The sequence below is a fragment of the Camelus bactrianus genome, chromosome 4 (genome assembly GCF_048773025.1).
Source record: "Camelus bactrianus isolate YW-2024 breed Bactrian camel chromosome 4, ASM4877302v1, whole genome shotgun sequence".
NCBI classification, from domain to species: domain Eukaryota; kingdom Metazoa; phylum Chordata; class Mammalia; order Artiodactyla; family Camelidae; genus Camelus; species Camelus bactrianus.
In genome coordinates, this window is record NC_133542.1 from 49090336 (window position 1) to 49113446 (window position 23111).

General features: G+C 42.5%; 1 long non-coding RNA gene across 5 annotated transcripts in view; it reads left to right on the forward strand.

Annotated features, from left to right (window-relative positions):
- The window catches only part of LOC123616276 (uncharacterized), a 44290-nt gene extending 21429 nt beyond the window's left edge, over window positions 1–22861 (forward strand). For 2 of the 5 annotated variants that reach the window (XR_012506461.1, XR_012506460.1), the window contains 3 exons: window positions 1–15226; window positions 17174–19979; window positions 22597–22861. The exon at window positions 1–15226 is cut by the window's left edge. This is a non-coding gene — a long non-coding RNA (uncharacterized LOC123616276). Of the gene's footprint in view, window positions 15227–17173; window positions 20016–22596 lie in introns of all 5 variants that reach the window. The other 3 variants (XR_012506462.1, XR_012506463.1, XR_012506464.1) reach the window with 3 other exon arrangements.
- Window positions 22862–23111: the final 250 nt, after the last annotated feature.

The following is a 23111-nucleotide window of genomic DNA, read 5'->3' on the forward strand; positions in this document are numbered from 1 at the left end:
TCTGGGTCTGTTGACCTCACGTCTTGTGCTGACTTAATTCCTTGGGGCGTTGTGGCTGAGGCGCCCTCTAGTGGTAATCACCGTAATGCCTCTGTGTTTGGGTTGCATTCTACAATTTAGGACACATTTTTATTTCTACCGTTTTATTTGATCAAAATGACAATGGTGTGAAGTAGTTAGAATAGGACCTATTATCTCTATTTTTCAGGTGGGGAAACTGAGGCTTAGTCGGGTGAAGGGACCTTCTCAGGGGCATAGAATTACTTCTTGTTAGAACTGGATCAGGAACCCAAGTCTTTGGTCAGGGCTCTTCCCGTGGCTCCACATTTTGCTGGCATTTATTAACTTACAATGTCCAAGGACAACATTTATTTGCAAATGCATGTTCCTCCCCCAACCCTCCACTCTCAACCTTCCACTTGATCTCAGACCCAGTCCTTCTCCAAGAATGATGTGTCATCACCCGGATGCTCAAATTAGAAACCCAGGAGTTGTCCTTGACATTTCCCTTTCTCTTGTTCCATATCCAGGCTTCAATTAAGTCCTGTGGTTTTTAACTCAGCACACCTGCTGCTCTGTGTTTCTGGACCACTGTAGTCCAGGCCTCTATCTTTCACCTGGACTTGACCCTTTATACTGTTATGCTGTCCTTTCCGTTTACCTGTTCCTCTGTGATTTCTTGGGAGATGTGGATTTGAGCAATGTTAAACAAGTTTCTATATTACAGGATTCCTCAGAGCCTTTGCTAAGCACAGTCACAGGGACTCTTCAAGGTAGGGGATCATGTCTTTTGCATGCCCCCACAGCTGCCTCTTCTGGGGAGCCACCTACCAGGGAGGCCACGTTCCCCCACCCTCCAGGAGCATCTCATAAGCACGGTCTGACTTGGGGGGGTGGGTTCACAAAAGGCCACCCACCCTCGCCTCAAGGAGAGAAGCCCTGCTGTGCTGTTTTATGTTCCTGATACAGCTGCGGATCAGGAGCGAGTTAGAAGTTACCCGTTAAAGCCCCTCCTTTCTCTTGTTTGGCTTCCCTCACTCCTTGTGGGTTTTTCCTGAAGACCACTCTCTGGATACCTCCCCAGGGCAGCCTCTGTCCCCCAGGAGCTCTCTCTAAGGTACTTGCCATGCCCTCAGCCACCAGAGGGGTCCTCACACACTGTCCCTCACTCCCTTGCCTCATTCTCTCATAAAGCAGGTCTGTCTCCCCTGCGGGGCTGCCAGTTCCACCAGGGAACATGTTTGTTTCTGTCCATGGCTCCATCCCCTATGCCTGGAAAGGGCTCAAGATTTGCCAAATGAAAAGTTAGAAATTGCCATAGAAATCCAGAGTGCAAATGAAAAATATCTCTAAAATACAGCAGGCAGCAAATTCATGTCTAGAGCATATTAAAAGCTTTGCCAATAAGAAGAGGCAAACACCTTAATACCAAAAAAAAGAGCATGATCAAACAGTTCACAGACACAAATGGAGATGATTGCTACATCTACACTTGTCTTTATCAGAAAATAGCAAATTAAAGCAATAGTTGAAAGAACATTTTTTGACTATTAGGTTACCTAAGGTTGATTCTTTTTGTTTTCTCCATGGTTGATTATTGAAAGAGCATCATGCTAATGAGGGATTGAGAAGCAAGGCATTCTCATCCATGGCTGGTGGGAAGATAAGTTGATACCACGTTAGAATATAGCTCCTCAGGACAGAAAGCTTGTCTCTTATTCTCTGTGGTATCTCCAGCGCCCAGAACCGCGCTTGGCATTGGAGCATCAAATTAATATCTGTTGAACAAATGGATGGCAATTTGACAGTATCTATCAGGAACCTTAAGTTTTTCATACCCCTTGGCTTAGTCATTTTACCTCAAAAAGAAACCCTTAGCAAGTAAGGCAAAGATATTTGTATCAGGATGTTTTGCATTTTCATCTATAAAATCAGAAGACTGGAAATAGACTGAGTGTACAGTCAAATTAATTATGGTACATCCACACTGATCAATCTGATATAAATGATAAAAATGATATTTGAAGAATATTGGGCATATAGGATTAAGCTACAGATAAATGCTAAATGAAAAAAGAATAAGAGATTCTATAAACAATATGACCTTGGTTTTTGTAAAAAAAAAAAAAGTCAATGGTGGGTTACAGTGATTTTTATTTCTTTGTTTTTTTCTTTATTTTCCAAAATTTCAACAGTGAATATGTATTACTTTTATAGTCAGGGGAAAAGAGCTTTGAGAAAGAAAGCAGAGTTAATAACAAAATTGTGGGTAGCCAGGAAACGTAGGAATAACTGGTAATCTTATTTTTCCCACTAATACTTCATAACATCATTTTGTGGTGAGTTAAAGAACACAGGCCCCTTGATTGAATTGGTCTGGTTTTATTTAGAAAACAGTGAGAAGTAAATTTTGTGCTTTTGGAGACACTTGATATTGTTTTCATGTTCTTAGTGTCTATTTTTCCATGACCTGGAGAATCTTAAAATATTGGCTCCACTTTTTAAAAAAAATTTCACGACTCGTTTGACTGGAAATGATTTCTCCTGTGGCTCCTGGGGTCTGTAAAAGGCATCAGGATGTGACATGCCGTTGACCTTTATTCTTTGCGTTGGCCAGAGAATTTCCCTATGGCTGGCTCAAGGTTTTCGAGAGGAAGGCAATTAAATGACCTAGCACAATTGCCTGGATTCTCGGCCCTGGCCTTATCTTGATTAGGAGGAAGTGGATAGCTAGTTGTTCCAAATTTAGAGCACAGAAAAGAGCCAGATGTTTGAGACTATCACGTGGAGGAAGCCTTAACCCTTTCGGGCTCTTGTCCCACTCACCACTTCTCAGATATCTGGCTGTGCCCATATGACACAGAGCAAAGGAGTTTTGACTTTTCCTCTTCCCGGGAAATCTGTCCTGGTTTCTGAGTCCACAGTGAGGCTCAAGCTAAGTATTGAAAAGACCCAGGGCACATCTGTTGGCTTATGTTAAACCTTCCATCATCTCTAAGATCAAGTCCAGAATCCCAAGTCTGGTAGTCAAGGCTCTATACCTCCTGGCCCCTGCCTCTCTCTCCCACCATTCAAGCCCCACTGCAGTGAGAGAGCAGACTCCAGGAACTAGATGCAGATTTGGCCCCTGGGTAGTGAGGAGACAGACGTGAAACAGGAGAGCACATTCATCTGGCAGAGATCTGGGTTTAGAGACCAGGTTGGCCTCTTACTGGCTGTGTGATCCTGGACAAGTTATTTCATGCGTCGTGCCATAGTCATTTCTTCTGTTAAAGGGGGATGGTAATAATAATATTAACAATAATACTAATAATACCAAATTCATAAGGTGTATGTGAGCTTTACATTGTTTCATGTATATAAAGCACTCAGTACAATGCCTCCCATATAGTTAGTGCCTAATACATGTTAATTCTTTTCTCTTATTCATTCACTTGGAAAAAATTTGTTGAGTTCTGAGTAGGTGCTAGAAATTCAGAAGGGGATAATCCATAGTCCCTGGCTTGACCTCAAGAAACCCATATTTTAGTGATGGAGATTCAGTGGAAACAGGGCAACATAATACAGCTCCAGTGACTGCATTCCGGAAACCCGGCCTCCTCCCCATTACCAAATACCCCATGCACCTCCAGGCTTTGTGCCTTTGCTCACCTGTTCCTTGTGTCAGAAAAGCTCCCCACTCCTGCTCTTCTGCCATTTGAAGACTTTCAAGATGCAGCTTAAATTGCATCAACATTGTGAAGCCTTCCTGACCCCCAAACCAGAATCATGATCTCACCTTTGTCTCCATGGTGATCTGCACAAACTCTCTGACTCTAGCCTTCCCCATCCTTCAGGGCTGGTCATATAGGAGTATCTCCCAATAGACTGGGAGCCCCTTCAAGGCAGGTGAATTGCTTGACCCGTTTCCATGTCTCAATGTCATCAAAGGGCCAGGCCAGTTGTAGATGTTTAAGAACTGTTGGGAGAATGAGTGAATGAATGAATGAAAGGGCACCTGACATCAGAGGAGAAACTGCTGCACTGATGGGGGAGACAAGGAAAAAGGATGCTTCATGTCTGCTACAGTATTTTACAAGACTGTAAAATCACTCTGCAGGTAGTTGGATCTCTCCTACTAATTCCACCTATGGACAAGGATAAGTTTACTTCATCATAGGAAATTTGGAGAAGGTGTATGTTCTCAGCAGTTTCTGCCTGAGGAGCATCCTTAAAGGGTTAAGACCCTTGTCCAGGAGGGAGGGTATAACTCAGTGGTAGAGCATGTGCTTAGCATGCACAAGGTCCTAGGTTCAATTGCTAGTACCTCCATATGAATAAACAAACAAACAAATAAATAAACAGACAGACAGACACAGACTTAATTACCCTCCCACCCAAAACAAAGACTCGTGACCTGATGCTGGTCTTACGACATTTCATTCTCTTTTCAGTGTGTGGGAGACAATTTAAATGAAAGTGGAGTTGCTACAGCCAATGTTGCAACAGAAATAATTGGATGTACAACCACATGTACTTTGGGGACTGGGACACAGAAACTTCATTTAATTCTGGTTTCCTCACTCATCTGTTGGGTGATCTAGGGATGTCTCCTTTTCCTTTCTGGACCTCATCCTACAATACAGTTCTGTTGTAGGGAGTGGGCATTAGGGGGGCTGAGACTGATTACTCCAGCTCTGATAAACCCTGTCTGTAGCTTACATGCTATCAGGTTGACCAAAAGCCCACTGACGCGAAGTTGCTGGAAAGTGATGTGGATGGAGTGTTGGGAGAGGATCCCAGTCCTTGTGAGTTTAAGGCCATGGTTTAGGAACCAAAAGCTCAGAAATGCTCTGAAAGCACAGATGGCCAAATCCACCCACTGGAAGTGCATACTTGCTCAAATTTGTAAACTAAAAGCAGAGGTTTTTGAGTTGTTTGGAGGATGCGTGGCTAGCCCTAACCTGCTAGTGGGTGTCTGGGTTGGTTCATCCAAATGAATAGGCCCTCTCCGGGGCCAGCATCATAAAGTGGCCCTGGCCGCCCCACCCTGGCCCTCAGGGTGTAGAGATCCCTCTACTGAGTCTTATTCAGGCCCCAGGTCTAAACGATGCCCTCAGGAAGTTCTTTTAACTTGTTATGTTACAGAGACTTCAACAGGGTCAGTTGGGGAGAACCGAACCCACTCTTGGTAGTAATTGCAGTGTGAAAGTTGAGATATAATTCACAGACCATAAAGTTTACCTCTTTAAAGTGTACAATTCAGTGGTTTTTAGTATATTCACAAAGTTATGCAACCGTCACCACTAATTCCAGAGCATTTCATCACTCCCAGAAGAAATCCCATATACATTAGTGGTCATCCTTCATTCCCCTCCCACCTTAGTCCCCAGCAACCGCTAATCTGCTTTCTGTCTCTATGGATTTGCTTATTCTGGGCTTTTCGTGAAAAAGGAATCTTAACGAGATGTGGCCTCTCTGGTCTGACTTCTTTCACTTTAGCATAATGTTTTTGAGGTTCATCCATGTTGACGATATCCTTTTGAACAAGTAAAATTTATATATGCATATCAACTTTCAGCTAGCACACAGGCAAAACTATAGTGTGAGTTTGGTGGGATCTACCAACCCATCTTCGTAGACCTGACTAGCCAGGTCCTCCTTACTTCGTTATTCCAGTTCAGTTTTGGCTTTTTAAAAGAATTATAAGAATTTAAAATTCTTTATATAAAGAATTTATATCTTTAAAATTAAGAGTCAAACTGATTGATATTTTCATCTTTCTGTTTCATCTTTGCTGGCAGGTTTAAGTTTTTTCCCAACCCAAGATTATTTAACTATGTACATATATTTTCTTGCCATATTTTCATGGTTTTATTTTTACATTTATAACTTTAATTCATCTGGACTTTGTGAATGATGTGAAGTAGTACGCAATTTTATTTTGTTCTGTATGGTTAGCAAGGTGCACCACCAAATATCTTTTTCTCGTTGATTTGGATACAATAGTGTTAGCATCTATAATTTTTATATATAATTGAGACTATTTCTGAGCTTTCTTTTCTGCACTGATCTGTCTTTTCTTCAACTGCCAGCATACTGTTAAATTTCCTGCTCTTTTATGATACAATTTAATATTTGTTAGAATGAGTTTATATTATCACTCATTTTAAAACATGCCTAGTTATTACCATACGTTTATTTTTCTAGTTTAGCTTTGTTTGTTCAGATGACACATTCATTTTGTGTACTGTATATTGCTGTGTTGTTCAAGGTTTTAAATTCTGCCTTAGAGAACAGTAGAAGCAAGCAGCTGTGTGGCATATTATAGATAAAGTTCGTAGAGCAAATATGGGCTGAACATGAATGGGAAGGATGGATGGACCAGGGAAGCACTGAATATTCATGAGGTCTGAGACATCAAATATATGTGACAGCTAGTGCAGAGCTGCAGTGAGAGCCACCTCGACTATGACTGAGCAGAGAGCCAGAGGTCTGGGTCTCTGAAGTCTTGGAATTGCTGCTCCCTCCAACTTAGGCGAGAGTGAAGACACTTCTATTTTGTTTAAGCCATGACTACATGAAACTGAACATAATCCTCACTAATATCACCTCTAATTTCATTTTTCTATTTGGTTGTCTGGATTAGGATTTGCAGAACAGTGTTAATAACATTGATGAGAGTGGATATCTTTCTGGTTGCTGATGTGAACGGAATGACTTGAGCATCCTGCTGGCTGTGATTTCACATAGAGTGTGTCTGTCACTTTAAGAAAATATTCTCTTTCTTGAGGGTGATGATGATGATGATGATGATGATGATGATGATGATGGAATGCTGAATTTTTCTCGAATGGTTTTTGTCACTTACCAAAGTAATTCTGTGGTATTTCTGCTTTGCTATACTGATAATGATGAATTAGATTAATATGTTTTTCTAAAGTTGAAACACATGCAAATTCAATTCTTTGTATGCTATCTCCTCTGTTTTCTTATGTATGTGGAAGCTCTGTTGCAGCTCTTGGCTCTCTTTTCAACTTTTCTTTCACTGTTTTTATCTCTTTAACCATTTCCTTTGAGTTCTGGGAGAATTGCTCATATTTGTCTTCTGATTTCTTGCTCCTCGAAGTGTGGTCCTGGGACCGGCAGGATCAACATCACCTGAGAATCTGTTAGAAATGCAAATTCTTGAGCCCCATCCCAGATCTATTCAATCAAAATCTGCATTTTAGCAAGATTCCTAGGTGATTCATGTGCACATTAAAATTTGAAGAGTGCTATAAAATTCTAACCAAAGAGGGAGTTCTTTCCAAGTTTCCAGTGGCAATGCAGACTTTCCCCATTATTACAGAAGTTTGCTTATTTTAGTGTAAATTTGGAAGGAGAAGAATTTCAATGCAAGGCTTTGGGTCGCTATCTGGGACCAGAACCCACAGGCTCTCTGTGGCAGGATATGAGGAAGGGCAGTCGGCTACTGTGTGTGATGGCATAAAATGGAAATGACATCCCAAAGGTCATCAAAATCACCACTAGACATCATTAGACCAACAAGAAAGGACCCTTCTGTTGCATTTCTGAAAGGCAGTGCATATCCCCTAGAAGGCTTTGCCCACACAGTTCTTTGACAAATTTATAAATGCCAACTGGTATCCACATGAAAGACTCTTGTCCTGAGCTTATAGAAGGGGAAAGAAGGAGTTCTGGGAGACTGGCTTGGCATCAGGCACGAATCTCTCTCTTTTCTTGGTTTGTCAAATTTCTGCAGCCACTGATGTTCTTCAGGGCCCCAGTGTTGCGCCTGAGGGCTGCCTGGGAGAAGGCAGGGTATTCACAGACCTGAATTATATCCATGAGTATTAGCAAGTGGAAAGATAAATTCTTTTAAGGAAAAAAAAATCAACTGATTAATACCCAATTATCAGTTACTGTGTTACTGAAGCAAACTTGGATCTGCTTGCCCGCACACAGTAAAGCTAATCTACTGACATGGGGTTGTGGTGAAGGAAAATGCAGCGTTTATTGTAGGGCACCAAGCAAGGAGTCCGGGGCAGCTAGTGCGCAAAGGCCTGAACTCCCTGGTGTGTTTTAGGAAAGCATTTTTAAAGGCCAGGTGAGGGGGGTGGGGGGTCACAGGGTACCTGATCAGCTCATGCACAATTCTCTGGTTGATGGTGAGGTCACAGGGCGGTGTCACAGGGGTTAACCTGATCAATCCTTAGGCTCCAGTAGGGCTGGGGCTACTCATGGTCCTCAAGTAGTTAATGTCTTCCACTTGGTGGGGGTTTTAGCATCTGTAAAGCAACTCAGGAAATGTGCACCAGATATTGTTATCTGGGTCCTTCAGAGAGGAGTGAAAGCAGAGGATATGGGGGACGGGGTCTGTCCCAGAAAAGCCCCAGGAGGTTCTCTGCTCAGTTACAATGGCAGAATTGGCAGGAAAAATCTTGGTGAGGCACAAAAAGCTATTGAAAAGATTCCAAAGAGAACAAGACTCTTGAAGACAAATTGGCTTATTCTTTACTGCTCTCAAACCCTTTATTCCCCAGAGACTGTTGAAACAATACCAGTGCCTAATTCTCATTGTGGAAGTAACAAACATCCTACTTTTCTTAAATCATTCCGTGAACTTGTCTCAACAGGAAATTCTGGTCATTGTCACACATTCTTCTTGTTTATTAGTAATAATAACTCTTTGCATCATAACCAGGCTCTAACCTTACAAGGCTTTTCCACCCAAAGTAGGTCGTTTGGTCTTTCCTGAGAATCCAGTGAGACAGCAGGGTGAGTGGGCATTAATGTGCCCATTTCGTAGAGGAGGGAACTGAGGATTAGAGGAATGAAAGGACATTCTCAAGGGTATGTTGTGCAGTCAGTGGCAGCCTCAGGACTCAGACTCATTTTCTAGCTGCAGGGGAGATCTCTAAAACACAGATGGCCCAGTGTCTTTGATCCTTAAGCTTCCCAGCCCACTCAGTGCTTTTTGCTTTTCTTCGGTGCCTGTACATACGGAAAACAATGAGAACGGTCGCCGTCCACAGTTTTATGCTGAAATGCAATGTGTAACTTTAATGAGGTTACATTCTTCGGGTTAGATTTACATGGACAGTCATCCCTGGTTCCCTGTACACTTATGATAGACCTTTGTTAAACTTCTAAGAATCTACTCCAGCTCCACATCAGGTGAGATTCATTACAAATCAGCAGGAACTGTTTAAAAGTTATTTTTTGTAGGTATTGTGCATCCCCCACCCCCAGCTTTACTGAGGTATAAGTGACAACTAAAAGTGTTTAAAGTGTGCAACGTGATGATTTGATACGCGTATACATTGTGAAATGATGACCACGGTCCAGCTAATTAACACATCCATCACCTCGCTTTGTTACCTTCTTGGTTTTTTTTGTTGCAAGAACAAAAAGATTGCCAGTATGCAATAACTATAGTCATGCTGCACATTTGCTTTTATTCATCTGTTTATAAGTTATTTTTTATTTCCTAAATTTGATTCATCTCAACTGATGCGGAGATTGAAGGCATGTTATTTCTGCTCTTCTATAAACTATGCTTCTAGTCCTCATCTTTCCATAATGAACTTACCAGATTTCCTGAATGTTCCATTTATTCTCCCTTCATATGTTCTCTTTGCCCAGAATACCCTTCCCTTCTTCACTTCACCTCCTTCACAGTTCTTATCCATGATGGGACCCAGCTCAAAAGCGATTCCTCTGCGAAGCCTTTCAAACCCAAAGTTAGACATCCCTGTGCTCTAAAAGCACTTTGAATGTATCTCTGCTGTATTATGGACTTATCACAGTCTGAAGTACATTTAATTTAGCTCCATATGTACTGGGATTCCCACTAAATCTGGAGCTATGTTGTGGGCAGGGGCAGCATTTAATTCCTCTTATGTCCTCTGAGTTTGGAATCTGACAACTGACAGGAATTCACTAAGGGTTAAACCACTTTCCTCTACCTGATGGCTTTAGTGCACTGGGAATTGTTTTTGACCACATAGCACTTTAGTTTTTACAGTCTAGGTGATTGGAAACTCTTAAAGGAGGACTACTCAAACAGAACAAGAATGAGCTATCATAGCTGATCCTTTCAGAGGACAGGAGGTATGCTAAACTTGTCTCATTGATTTATCTTGATTCTGTTCCTTTATGTTTCTAGATTAGAGCCATTTTAGTGTAGAGCTCTTTTATCAACATCCTTCATGACTTTGTCCAGGACCAGTCCACCCTGAGGGGTTCTGCATTTTCTTTGGTACCCAGGCATTTTTTCCCAGTTCCTTCACAATTAGGTGATTAATACTTAATAGTTCTAAACCTTGGCTGTACATTGGAATCACTTAGGGAACTTTAAAAAGTACTGATGTGAAATTTTCATGGAATTCCCTTAAGTCTTGTGCTGAGTATTAAGCTGAACATATACAGAGGGAGACTCTGAGAGTGTGGCAGGAAACAGCTACTGGAGGGCTACAAGCTCAACAGAGATTCTGGTAGTCTCACAGTGCAGACAGATACTCGATTTCTGACTAGCCATATTAGAGAGATTTCACTGAATACTCTGGACATTCAGTTGAGACCCCAGAAAGCCTGTGCCTTTGTATCTTTAAAATAAAGCTAACTGCCTGCCTAAAAAAATGAGACTCTTTAAAAGGAGATACCAGTCTAGACTCTCAACATTGTATCCACAAATAAGCAAAAATTGCTGGAAATTGGAAGAAACTGGGAAATGTACACCTAACTGGAAGAAAGAACAATTAGTAAAAACAGGTTCAGAGACGAGAAGATGATGGAATTAATAGATGAGAACTTCAAAATCACTCTTATCAATATGTTCAGTAAAGGAAGAGATGGGTGTAACAAATGAACAGATGGGGGAATCTCAACAGAGAATTGGAAGCAACAAAAAGAGCAGAATAGAAATTATAGAGCTAAAAAATGTAATATCTGAAATTTTAGAAATTTACTAGATTGGATAATAGCGAATTGGACACTGCAGAAGGAATAAAGAACAATGGAAAGGGAAAATAAACATGTGGACACACTGAAAGCCTTTTTTCTCAGTACTTCATCCAGGTGACTGAGGTCATCACCAGCTGTCAGAAGTCACATTCATAGTATGTACCCTTGATATGAAGTGATGAGAATGACACTTTATCTTTGTGGCCTTCCTCCTCAGAATTTATAAACTGAGTCTAATTTTGAGGAAAAAAATATCATGTAAATCCCAACTGAGGACATCCTATAAAATACCCAGTATTCCTCAAAGCTGAGGAAGATTTCATGACCTTGAGGTATTTGTTGATGACGTTGAGGTCATCAAAAACAAGGAAAGTCTGAGAAGCAGTCACTGCCAAGAGGAGCCTAAGAAGACATGATGACTAGATGTAATGTGGTACTGTGGGTAGAATTCTGGAACGGAAAAAAGGACATTTGATAAAAACTAAAGAAACCTGAATAAAGAATAGACTTTAGTTAATAATAATGTCCCCAAAATGGCTTCTTAATTGTAGCAAATGTACCATACTAATGTAAGTGTTAATAATAGCAGAAACTGGGTGCAGGATGTGAAAGGATGCTCTTTACTGCCTTTGCAATTTTTCTGTAAATCTAAAGCTGTTGTAAAATTAAAAGTTTATTCAAAAGACTAAATGGACCATAACAAGTGCTGACAAGGATGTGGGGCAACTGGAATTCTCGAAGGAATGTAAAAATGGTATAGTTTGGAAATTTCTTATAACGTTAAGCTTTTACTTATAATATAATCCAGCACTGCCACTCCAGGGAATTTAACTGAGAGAAATGAAAACATACGTCCTCATAAAGACTTATATGTGGATGTTTATAGAGGGTTTATTCGGAACTGTCACAAGATGTCTATCGGCTGGTGAATGGAGAAGTAAACTGTACACATCCATGCAATGGAGTACAACTAACTAATGAAGAAGGGATGGGATATTGATACACATAAAACATGGATGAAGCTCAAAAGCACTATGCCAAGTAAAAGAAGCCAGACACAAAAGAGTTCATATGGTATCATTCAATTAACATGCAATTCCAGAACAAGCAAAGCTAATATAAGGTAGAAAAAATCAGAACAATGTTTACATCTGGAGCTCTGGGGATTGAGTAATAAAGGGCAGGTGGGAACTTTCCGAGGTGATGGATCTATTCCTTATCTTGATAGGGATGTAGGTCACATGGGTGCATACATTTGTCAGAACACATAAAGATGTGTAGTTAAGATCTATAAATTTTAGAGGTATGTATAGTATAGCTCACTAAAAAAAAAAAGGATGGTAAAAGTGCTGATGTCTGTGTCCCACTCCCAGAGATTCTGGGTTTTTAAAGACTCCCACAACCAAGGTTAAAAGCCACTGTTACGGGTACTTGTCTAACAATAGGACCTTTGTCATTCCTGTTTGCCATGGAGATACTTCTCTGACTTTGATGTGTAGATCCTGGAAGCTGGATATATGGATTTACATGCCTACGAGATGGCTGGGTCCACCTGGAGATGGCTAATTGGCAATCACCAAGAGGCCAAAAGGGCCAGCAAGAAGATAGGACCAGGATAGAGTCCCCCCAAAGCTCATCCAACTCTTCTCTTTCTGCTTGTCTGAGAATGGCCCTGCTTTTTCGGGGAGTGGATTGTTATGCTGAAGGAAGAGAGAAATTAGAAGGGACCAGTGGAGGTATCATTATGGGGCAGGGGGAATTCTTACTCCATAATAATTTTGGAAAATTGTATATCTTCAGTTAGCTGGTATCACACAGACAACAAGTCCCCACTGGATTCTGTAAGCCAGTCTGGTCTTCATCTTGATCTTGTCCCCTTGGTAACTTCGGGCAGACTGTAAAGAGGGATGGGTCCATGTGTTGAGCACATGCCCTGCGCTCTGCTGGAATTTCGTGTCTTCTTTCCACTTCGGGGTTAATACATAACTTTCCTGTTAGCAATTTTTCTTCTTTTGAAGCTGACAGGCAACCCATTAACATTTTTAGGGCAAAAAAAAAAGCTTTTCTTAAACCTTTATCCAACATTAATAAAACTGTATAGTAAAAATTGAAATGATAAATCATAACAGTTATTCCATGGATGCTCTTTGATATTTATTTCAGAACACATGGCCAAAGTTTCTGAGAGGGCTCAATAACTAGAACTTTGATTAACAATTTCTTCTAGGGTACACCAATAAATACAATTTAGACTCTCCCAGTTGAAAGGAATTTTTCATGTCATCTAATCCAACCCTCTCATATTGTTAAGTTGCTAAGCGGTACCCAGTCTGTGCTTGCACAGTTCCCCAAAGAGCGAGACGTATACCTAGGAGCTGTTCCAACAGAAAGTTTTTCCTGGTATGAAGCCACACCTGCTTCTCTGTAACTTTTAGCCATAGAAAATGTTGGATCCTTTTTCCTGTTGGCTGTTCATGAGCCTTTACTGCAACAAGTGAAACATCTCCAATTGCTTAAAACATCTCTCCTGTAATTTGCATTTGTCTGCACTCACCAGTTCACCTTCTCTTTCCCTGATGAGTCCTGGTCCATTTCCATTCAAATCCAACACAGTTCATCTGACCCCATGCCACCTGAGCGCCTTCTCAGTGGCAGGCACTAGGCTCAGTGCTGTGGGGAAGACAGGAGCAAGCTAGCCTTGGCCTTGTAAGACAGAGAGGGCTTGGACACAAAGGCCCTACAGGGTGGGCTGTGATACAGGGCAGGAGAGAGGGACAGTGTCCTATTTTCCTCCCAAATTCCTAGGCTCTCATCTTGCAGTGCAGCAGGTTGGCTAAAATATAAGACTGTACAAGCTCAGGGCATGCTTAGAGTAGGCTGATCATCAAGTGTTTATCAAGTGATTAGGTCTCTGTGTTCCAGATTCCTGGGAGAGACAGTGTGATTGGCCCAGCTTGAGTCAGAGGTCCACCTGGCTCTATCATTGGTCTGCAGAAGGGACCTCGTCCACTGGTATGAAAGGCCATACTTTCTGGGCTAGGAACAAGGAAAGTTCTGTGAAATATGAGGGAGATTGGGGAGGAAATTACAGGCATCTTATAGATACATTATGGATATAATATCCATAATATATAATACCCATAGATATATAAGCAATATATAATATCCATAAGCATTAAACCTAAAAGATGCGCATTTTCTCCATTTTATAGCTGGGGAAGCAGATTCAGAGAGGTGAAGTGACTTTGCTAAGGTTACTACTTGTTAATGGCAAAGTTGTGGTTTGAATTCAGGGCTGCCACATGGATGCCCTGCATTTCCTCAATGATTCTTTCTGGAACTCACTTAGTTATCCACTTATTTATTCATATATTCATTCAACTAGAATTTCTCCAGCACCAGCCATGGGTCTGGCATTATGTGAGGACCTAGGATACAGCAATTAGCCACACAAACATGCCTGGAGGGACACCCATCAAGAGTGTAAGAGAGTTCCTGCCCTGCTCAAACACATGGTTTTACAGGAGAAATGAGACACATGGACACCACAAGCTCATGCATTGTTGCATTAAATGACTGATATTACAAGGGCTAGAAGATGTCAAAGTAGAGAGACCTCTGAGGACTGGAGTGGTTGGAGAAGCCTTCTGGAGGCAAAACTCTGATTAGAGAGAGAAGGAAGGAAGGATCCCAGCAGGCAGAGAGTTGCACTGATTCTGTCTTCTGAGTATCCACTTTTATATCCACTTTTCTGCATCCCACTGGGCCCTCCCCTGGTCCAGGTAGCTCCCCTCACCTGGACACAGCAAAAACCTCCCCAGCAGATCCGCCTCCTCCTTGCCTCATGGTCCACAAATCCATTTTAAAATTTAATTTCGAAAACCTTGAAACATAGCAAAAAGTATAGCAAATAATGCAAGAGCCACAAGATAACCACCATTTTGGCTCAATACATATTGACATTTCATTGTATTTGATTCACTTTCTCTGTCTTTTACAGAAATATAAGATTATAATGTCAGCCAAATTCCTACCCTATCCCTTAAGCCTCCCTCCAAAGAGTAATATTATCCTAATTTGATGTGATATATTCCCATATGTGTTTTTCTGTCTTTTCCACTGATGATCCACAAACCATATTAAGTTCACATCCGCTTGCAAGTTGCCTTTTCTATTTTCAGATTTGTCCTTGATGCATGGAGATCTGGTTCATTAAGTAGAATTCCAATGTATGAGCAAATTGAAGTTTACAGTTATTCCTCTATAGATGCCTGGATAGGTTAGTTCTACTTTTTTACTATTACAAGGGGTATTTAGTGAATATCATCACACATGTCTCTTTGGGTAGGAACCAAGGTATGGAGTTGCTGGATTAAGAATACATAGGTCTTCAACTTTACTAGGTGTTGCCAAATGGTTCTTTAAAACAGCAGTGCAGATTACATGTATACTTCCCATTGCATCTGAGTATGGAGTTCCAGTGGCTCCACATCCTCACAGATCTTGGTATTGTAAATCTTTTTTTTTAAAAATCAGATCCCATCTTCCCAAGGCAGATAGAGAGAACTGTCTAATATCATGCCTGACTATGTCCCTTCCCTGTTTAAAATCCTCCAGTCCTCCCCTACTGCTCTCCATTGTACCACCCAGAGTCTTGCTCTGCATAAACTAATCCATGTCCACTTCTCCAGACTCACCTCTCTATCCCCTCCTATTCCAACACTCATGAGTACACACACAAACGTACACACGCATGCATGCACACACACACACGCATGTGCACATGCTATAGTCCAATCAAGCCAAACCATGTTTGTTCATGTCCCCTAACCTACTTGCCTTCCCTTGTCTTTGGGGATATTCTTTTCTTCTTCAGAGGGCTGGTTCTTACCAGCCCTCAGCTCTCAGCTTGAGATCTCCTCCCTTGGGAAGCTTCTGCAGGCATCCCAGGCCTGAGTTGGATGCCCTTCCTCGCAGCACCCTTGACTTCTGGCATTGCAGTTCTCAGCACATTGGCTTGCAGTTGCCTGTTAATCACCTCCCCGCCCCACTAGACTGTGGACACCTTGATAGCAGGGCCCATGTGGAGTTTCTCGTGGGAGTGTGCTCTGTGCCCAACCTACCTACTGAATGAATTTGGTAAATAATCCACGGGCAGGAGACAGGTCCACAGTGAGCAGAGGTGGCCAGATGGGGAGCAGCTGGGAATCAGACTGGAAAGGAGGTGCTGCCCCACCATCTTCGTAACCCCAATTTTCAGGAAAGGAGACAAGGGCTCAGCCAGGGGGCTGACCTGTCTAGAATCATGCAGCTTTGATTCCCAGTCTCCTGACTCTGTGTCTGGGCCCTCTCTGCTGCCCCTCAGCTGCAGTCAATGGGAAGGAGGCAGTAGAGAGGGAGAGACAGGGCTGCCAGGAAGAGAAGGCTGAGCAGAAGAGGGAGCCCTTGGGATCTAGGATGCAGGTGGAGAGCTTGGCCCAGCAGATATGACCCTGGATCCTCTGAGCCAGTGAGGAAGGAAGAACATTGGGCCAGATTTCTAGATTAGGCCCTTGTTCAGGCTGTCCTGGGAGACTTAGATGGGCCAGGCCCTTCTCTGGGGAGGAGCAGTCTTGGGGCAAGCAACCGAGCATGTCCCTCAGCTCCCAGCCCACCCGAGTGGCCTCTTCCTGCTGCATCAGGAGAATGATTTCTCAAGACCCCCTGTGATAAGAGGGAGACTGGAGCCAAGGGCAGCTGGGAAGAAATAGGAGCCTAATACAAACAGGCAGGAGCTGGCCTGGGGCCCAGGGCCTGAATGGAGAGTACTCAGCTCAGGCCCACAGACTCCACCCAGGTCACCGGGCGTCTAGAGGAACTCACATGTGCCAGGGCAAGTGGACGTCAGCAAAATGGGGACAACAATACCCATACCTCATGCAATTATGGTGAGGATGAGGTAAGATAAAATGTGTAAAGGGGCTAGAATAATGCTCAGCACATTATATCACTCAGTCAGCTCTAGTTATTATCATCTTCTTAAAGGGCTGTCAGGAGGAGTGAACAGGATGATGTGGTGGATGAACGTGTAAAGCTGTGTAAATGTTGGTAAACAGTCTTTCGTCAGGAACTCCATAAATGAGTGTGGATGACGTGGAAGCCAGTGGACAGAGGGAAGTGGTGTGGACTTGAGTGACCAATCGCCCTCCTCTGTTCCTTTGGTTTCTTCTTCTGACACCTGCATTAGAGACTACACCAGTTGGTTCTGGAAGGATGCTGAGAGATGGCCCAGGACAATCCTCCAGCTTCACACAAGGAGAAACCAAGGCCCACAGGCTGGAAGTGACCTGTCTAGGGCTGCCCACAAGGTATTGCCAAGGACAGATTTCCCCAACTCAGACCCAGCACTCCTCCCTCTGTCCCCTCAGTTCAGCCCAAGCTCAGGACATGGCTCTTTCAGCCAGTTCAGTGGTTGGCTTGTCTTCCACAGTTGTCCACCCCCACCTCCAAGTCAGCAGGGCTCCCACCCGTCAGCTCTGAGCACCTCAGTCTCCAAGAGCCCCTGCCTTGAACGCCCTCTTTCTGTTTTCTCATGAAGGTCAATTGAAAGTAATTGAAAGCCACTTCCAGCTCTGGTTTCCCCGCAGAGCTCCTCTTCCCTGGGCTTCTCTTGGAGAGGTTGGGAGCAGGTTAGCGGTGTGTAGACACCTACTACCTTCCCCAAGGCTCCTTCAGCATTGGGCAAGTGCGAGCATTTCCCTTCCCCTCGAACAGAGCCCCTTTCTTCCATCCCTCCTTCCTTCCTTTTTTAATTTTTTAAATTTTTAAAATTTTTTCTTGAAGTATAGTCAGTTTACAATGTTGTGTTAACTTCTGGTACACAGCATAGTGATTCATATATATATATATATATATATATATATATATATATACACCCATTTTCATATTCTTTTTCATTATAGGCTATTACAAGGTATTGAATATACTTCCCTGTGCTATACAGTAGGAACTTGCTGTTTATCTATTTTGTTTATAGTAGTGTGTATCTGCAAATCCCGAACTCCCAATTTATTCCTCCACCCCTCCTTCCCCACTGGTAACCATAAGTTTATTTTCCATGTCTGTGAGTCTGCTTCTGTTTTGTAAGATCATTTGTGTCATTTTTTTAGATTCCACATGTAAGTGATATAATATGATATTTTTCTTTCTTTTTCTGGCTTACTTCACTTAGAATGATGATCTCCAGGTCTAACCATATTGCTGCAAATGGTATTATTTTATTCTTTTTTATGGCTGAGTAATATTCCATTGTGTGTGTGTTTGTGTACATACACACAACATAACTTCTTTATCCAGTAGTCTGTCCATGGACATTTAGGTTGTTTCTATGTCTTGACTATTGTAAATAGTGCTGCTGTGAACATTGAGGTGCATGTATCTTTTCGAATTAGAGCTTCCTCTAGATATATGCCCAAGAGTGAGATTGCCAGATCATATGGTAAGTCTATTTTTAGTTTTCTAAGAAATCTCCATACCATTTTTCATAGTGACTGCACCAAACTACATTCCCACCAACATTGTAGGAGGGTTCCCTTTTCTCCACACGCTCTCCAGTGTTTACTGTTTGTGGACTTTTTTAATGATGGCCATTCTGACCGGTGTGAGGTGGTACCTCACTGTAATTTTGATTTGCATTTTTCTGATAATTAGTGATGTTGAGCATGTTTTCATGTGCCTATTCCTCCTTCCTTTTTCTAATGACACCACACACCTTACTGTTGAACTTGCCCCTCGGGCACATACAGAAGCTCTTTCTGAGGGACCTTGAGTGTGTGTCCGTGTTGCACAGGTCAGGCTTCTCTACTGAAAAACAGTTGCAGGAGAAAGTAGATATGAAATGCCTGGCCTGGTTGGAGCTCATTTGACCCCAAGGACAGGCTGACGTCCAGAAGGTGTATTGAGCAACTGAGCTCATGTCTTACCAAACCATTTGGATTTTACTTTCTGGGTAAAAAGTTATCAGTCTTTGGCCACTACAGTTTGAAAACATGGGCCCCTCTTATCACCTCTGGAAGGCAAGTCCCCAGTCCCTGCATCCTGTTCCCCACAGCCAGGAGCAGGAGGCCTCCCCCATCCTTCCAGCCAGGAGGGCTGAGACCAGCATGTCACATGCTTGAATAAATGGAAGGAGGAAACTGTGAGAACGTGCTATGTACAGACGCGGTCTGTATACTAGCATACCTAGAAGGTGTCTGGGGTTTAGTTCCAGACCACCAAGATAAAGCGAATATTGAAATAAAGCATGTCACACACATTATTGGCTTCCAAGTGTACATAAAAGTTATGTTTACACTACCCTGTAATCTAGTAAGTGTGAAATAGCATTATATCTAAAAACAATATACACACCACACTTAAAAATTCTTTATTGCTAAAAAATGCTAACCATCATCTGAGCCTTCAGTGAGTTGTGGTAATAACATCAAAGATCACTGATCTCAGATCATTATAATAAATATAATAATAACGAAAAGGTTTGAAATATTGTGAGAATTACTAAAAATGTGACACAGTAACGCAAAGTGAGTAAATGCTGAAAAATGGTGCCGAGAGACTTGCTCAACGTGGGGTTGTCACAAACCTTCAATTTGTAAAAAACATGATACCCAAAAAATGCCATAAAATGAGGTGTGCCTGTAATATTATATGTATATGTATTTGCATAACAACAGCTCAGGGACATAAAGCTTTACTGCCCCCAATCCTCAGAGGAAGGAAAGGAGGCTCAGTTGCCTTAGAGCAAGAGTTGTGAAGTTTGGGCCTGAACTCCCAACTCAGTCCTTTCTGAGATCTCTACATCCTGCCTTTCTGCACAGTGAAGACACCCAGAAAAAGTTGGTGCTGTCTTTTCAGATCTGGGAGGACAATACCAGAGTCCCCAGGAGCTGGTCTGGCCTCCAGGGGCTTTCTGATCTCCCAAATGCCCCTCTCACTCCAGTCTGTCCAGTTGACGTCAGCGGAGCATCTGGAGTGCTTGGCCTTGGCATGCAAAGGTGAAGAACCTATCCTGGGCCGGGGGCCACTTGTTGGTAAGAGAAGAGCTGTGCTGTGGGCTCCCTGGGCGGGAGCTGTGAACCCGGATGAGAGGACACGCTGGCTGCATGGGTTTGCCTGCTACTGCAGCCAGTGCAGTTGGTCATAGGGAATTTGATGAAAATAATCAGCTGCAAACTCCTAAAAAACAAACAGACGATGATCCAGAGGTTTGAATAACAGCCCCCTCAGCCAGATGGCCACAGGAGCCTTGCCAGGGAGAAAAAACGATCTCCCACCCTGAATTTCCTCTTTGTTCTGGACCCTGCTCTCTTTGGACATCCTCAGTCTCCCGTTCCTTTCGTGCGCCAGCCACCCGGAGTCTTGTGTTCAGCTTGCTAAAGGAAGCTTTCCCCAGATTAGGATTTGAAGACAGGGAATCCGGGCAAAGAAGGGGCTTTCTTGTCCCAGCATGAGTCACCCGAGGCTGGAGGAAGCACGCAGCTGTCTGCATCTGGGCCTGGAATGCTGCTTCCTCCTCAGGGGACACTCACAAGAATCCCGGGACCCTTGCTGGTGCAGAGCAGGAAGTCGACTATAAGCAGGGCCGCCCTGTGTGGGGCAAGCCCTCTGGACACCTCAGTCCTCGCCAAGAGACCACATCCAAGCTATTGGGAAACTGAATGCTAGCCTGTTTCCACATTAAATTGCTACCACGCCTGGAGCACATGGTGGCCAATGTGTCCTGCCAAACTCAGCCTCCCTATGGTTCCAATAAGAGCATCCATGTAAGAGTGAGGCCAGTATGGCTTTGAATCCTTGGTCTGTCACTGTGAAACTTTGGGCAACTTCTTTGACCTCTCTGAGCCTCCGTTTCTACATCATTGCGTTTTAGTGAGACTAGTAAAGAAATTACATTTTCAGTGCATGTAGCACAGTATCTGGCACGTAGCAGGCATTCTATAAATGTTGTTTCCTCCCTCCCATCCCTCTTGTCCAGACCCTTTGGTACTAATTTCTCCTATTACCCATTTGTAAATACTCTCACTGATCCATGATTTAATGTTTCATTCTTGGCTTTGGGCAAAGCTTCCAGGTACAATCCTCTCCCATTTTTCCCTGAATGGATTGCCATCTCTCCTCCACAGTTAGATTAGCTACTCTGTTTGCCAGTATGTAGTTTGACTTCCTAAGGTACTGTGAATTCTGTTTGGAAGGAGACTAGGCAGGATATGATTATGTGACATCTCATCAGGCTCACTTAACTTATGAGTCTACTTAGAACTTTCCTTCCCTTATAAGCAGTAATGCCATTAAAAAAAACTTATCAACAAAAACATCTATGAATACATATTAAGATTATAAAGTGTATTAGTCAGGATTGGCTGGGTTTTGCTGCAGTAACACACACCTCCCAAATATGAATAGCTTAAAACAGCAAAGGTTTATTTCTCCCTTATATTACAAGTCCATTGTAGATCAGTGGTGTCCCTGCCCCACACTGACCTCTCTTGGACACTCAGGATTCACCATCTGGAATATTGTTGGCCACTGCAACCAAGGGAGGAGAAGATGAAGAGTTTCTTAGCATTTAGCAGAACTTGAACACCTCTGCCCAGTAGTAACACACATCACTTCACATTTCATTGACTAAAGCAAGTCACATGATCTTGCCTAACCTCAAGGGAATAAACACAATCTATTGCATTCAAGGCAGGAGACAACTAGAAACATTGATGAACAACACTAATGTTGGCCACATAGAAGCTCAATGTTTTGAGAAGAACAGAGGAAACCATGCAGGCAAGTAGAAATGCTGAAATTCCACCCCTGCCAGCCACCACTAGGGATTTGCTAGTCATTTGGAAAGCAGAATATGCCTGGATGTTTGCACAAAGAATTTCCTTCATTCTATTTCTGTGGTCCTAAGTTTCCAATGTGTATAGGAATTATTTGATGTTGCACAGCATTGTACATACAATCCTAAAGGGTTTTCAAAGTGTTTTAAAAATACACAATTTTCCCTGTCTGCTAAATTTAGAACCTGACCTATTTAGGATATGATTCTACACTATTTAATTGATACTAGTGCCTGACTTTATTATTTTAAACCACTTTATTAAAGTATGATTGGCATACAAAGAGTGGTACAATTTAATTATATAACATGATGAGTTTGGAAATAAGTATATATCCACAGAACCATTATCACAATCCATGCCACAAACATACCCATCACTTCTAGAAGTTTCCTCCAATCCTCTTTCGTTGCCTGAGTTTAACTGTCTCAACATTTCATTGCTTTCTCCTCTTCTGTGCTTTACTTACAACCTAAGGGGCCACTCCATCTCTGAATCCAATTGCAGTTGATATTTCTTTGATTTTGTGTATGTACTTTATAATACTTCATACCAAAACTCAAAGAAAGTCTTCCATATATAATGTCATTTAGTAATTCTTACCATAACTCTAAGGAGTTGGTTTATTAACGGATCATTTGCATAATACTGATGAACTAATGGATGCTCAGAGAGGGTAAATGACTTGCCCAAAGACATGCAGTACAGATGTGTTGAAGTCAGGTTTTTAACCTAATTCTGTCTGCCTTCAAATTCTGGGACTTTCTCATTATCCCAGGCTGCCTTTGGACCTGAACAAGGAGATCCTGTTTGGGAGAGGAACTGAACTCTGCTCTGGAAATCTCACAAGAGGGAGTGAGAGATTCAGGTCCGTAGACCCCCTCTCCCCACGGCCATCCCTGTGAGTCAGGGCACTGCAATCAATGGAACCCCAGTTTCCGCAGGAATGCTCTGGGCACACAACATTCCCGAACCTGGACGTCTGGGAATTCCTGTCAATTAGGCATTTATTCCTGGAATAAACATTTCCCTGAAGAGCCCTCCACAGCTTGCTGATGTCATGGTCCTGCCACAGCTGGTCTAGGTGATAAAAGGAATTGGACTGTTGGTGTGTAATGTGTGTGAGTGTGTAAGCTGGGTTCTGTGTGGGGTGGTGTTGTGTAAGCCTTTCTTGATGTGCAGTCATCAGATAAAATCCACGATGCGCAGTTAAATTTTAATTTCAGATGAACAACAAAGTAACTTTTAGTATGGTAAGTCTGTCCTGTGCAATATTTGGAACATACTTATTAT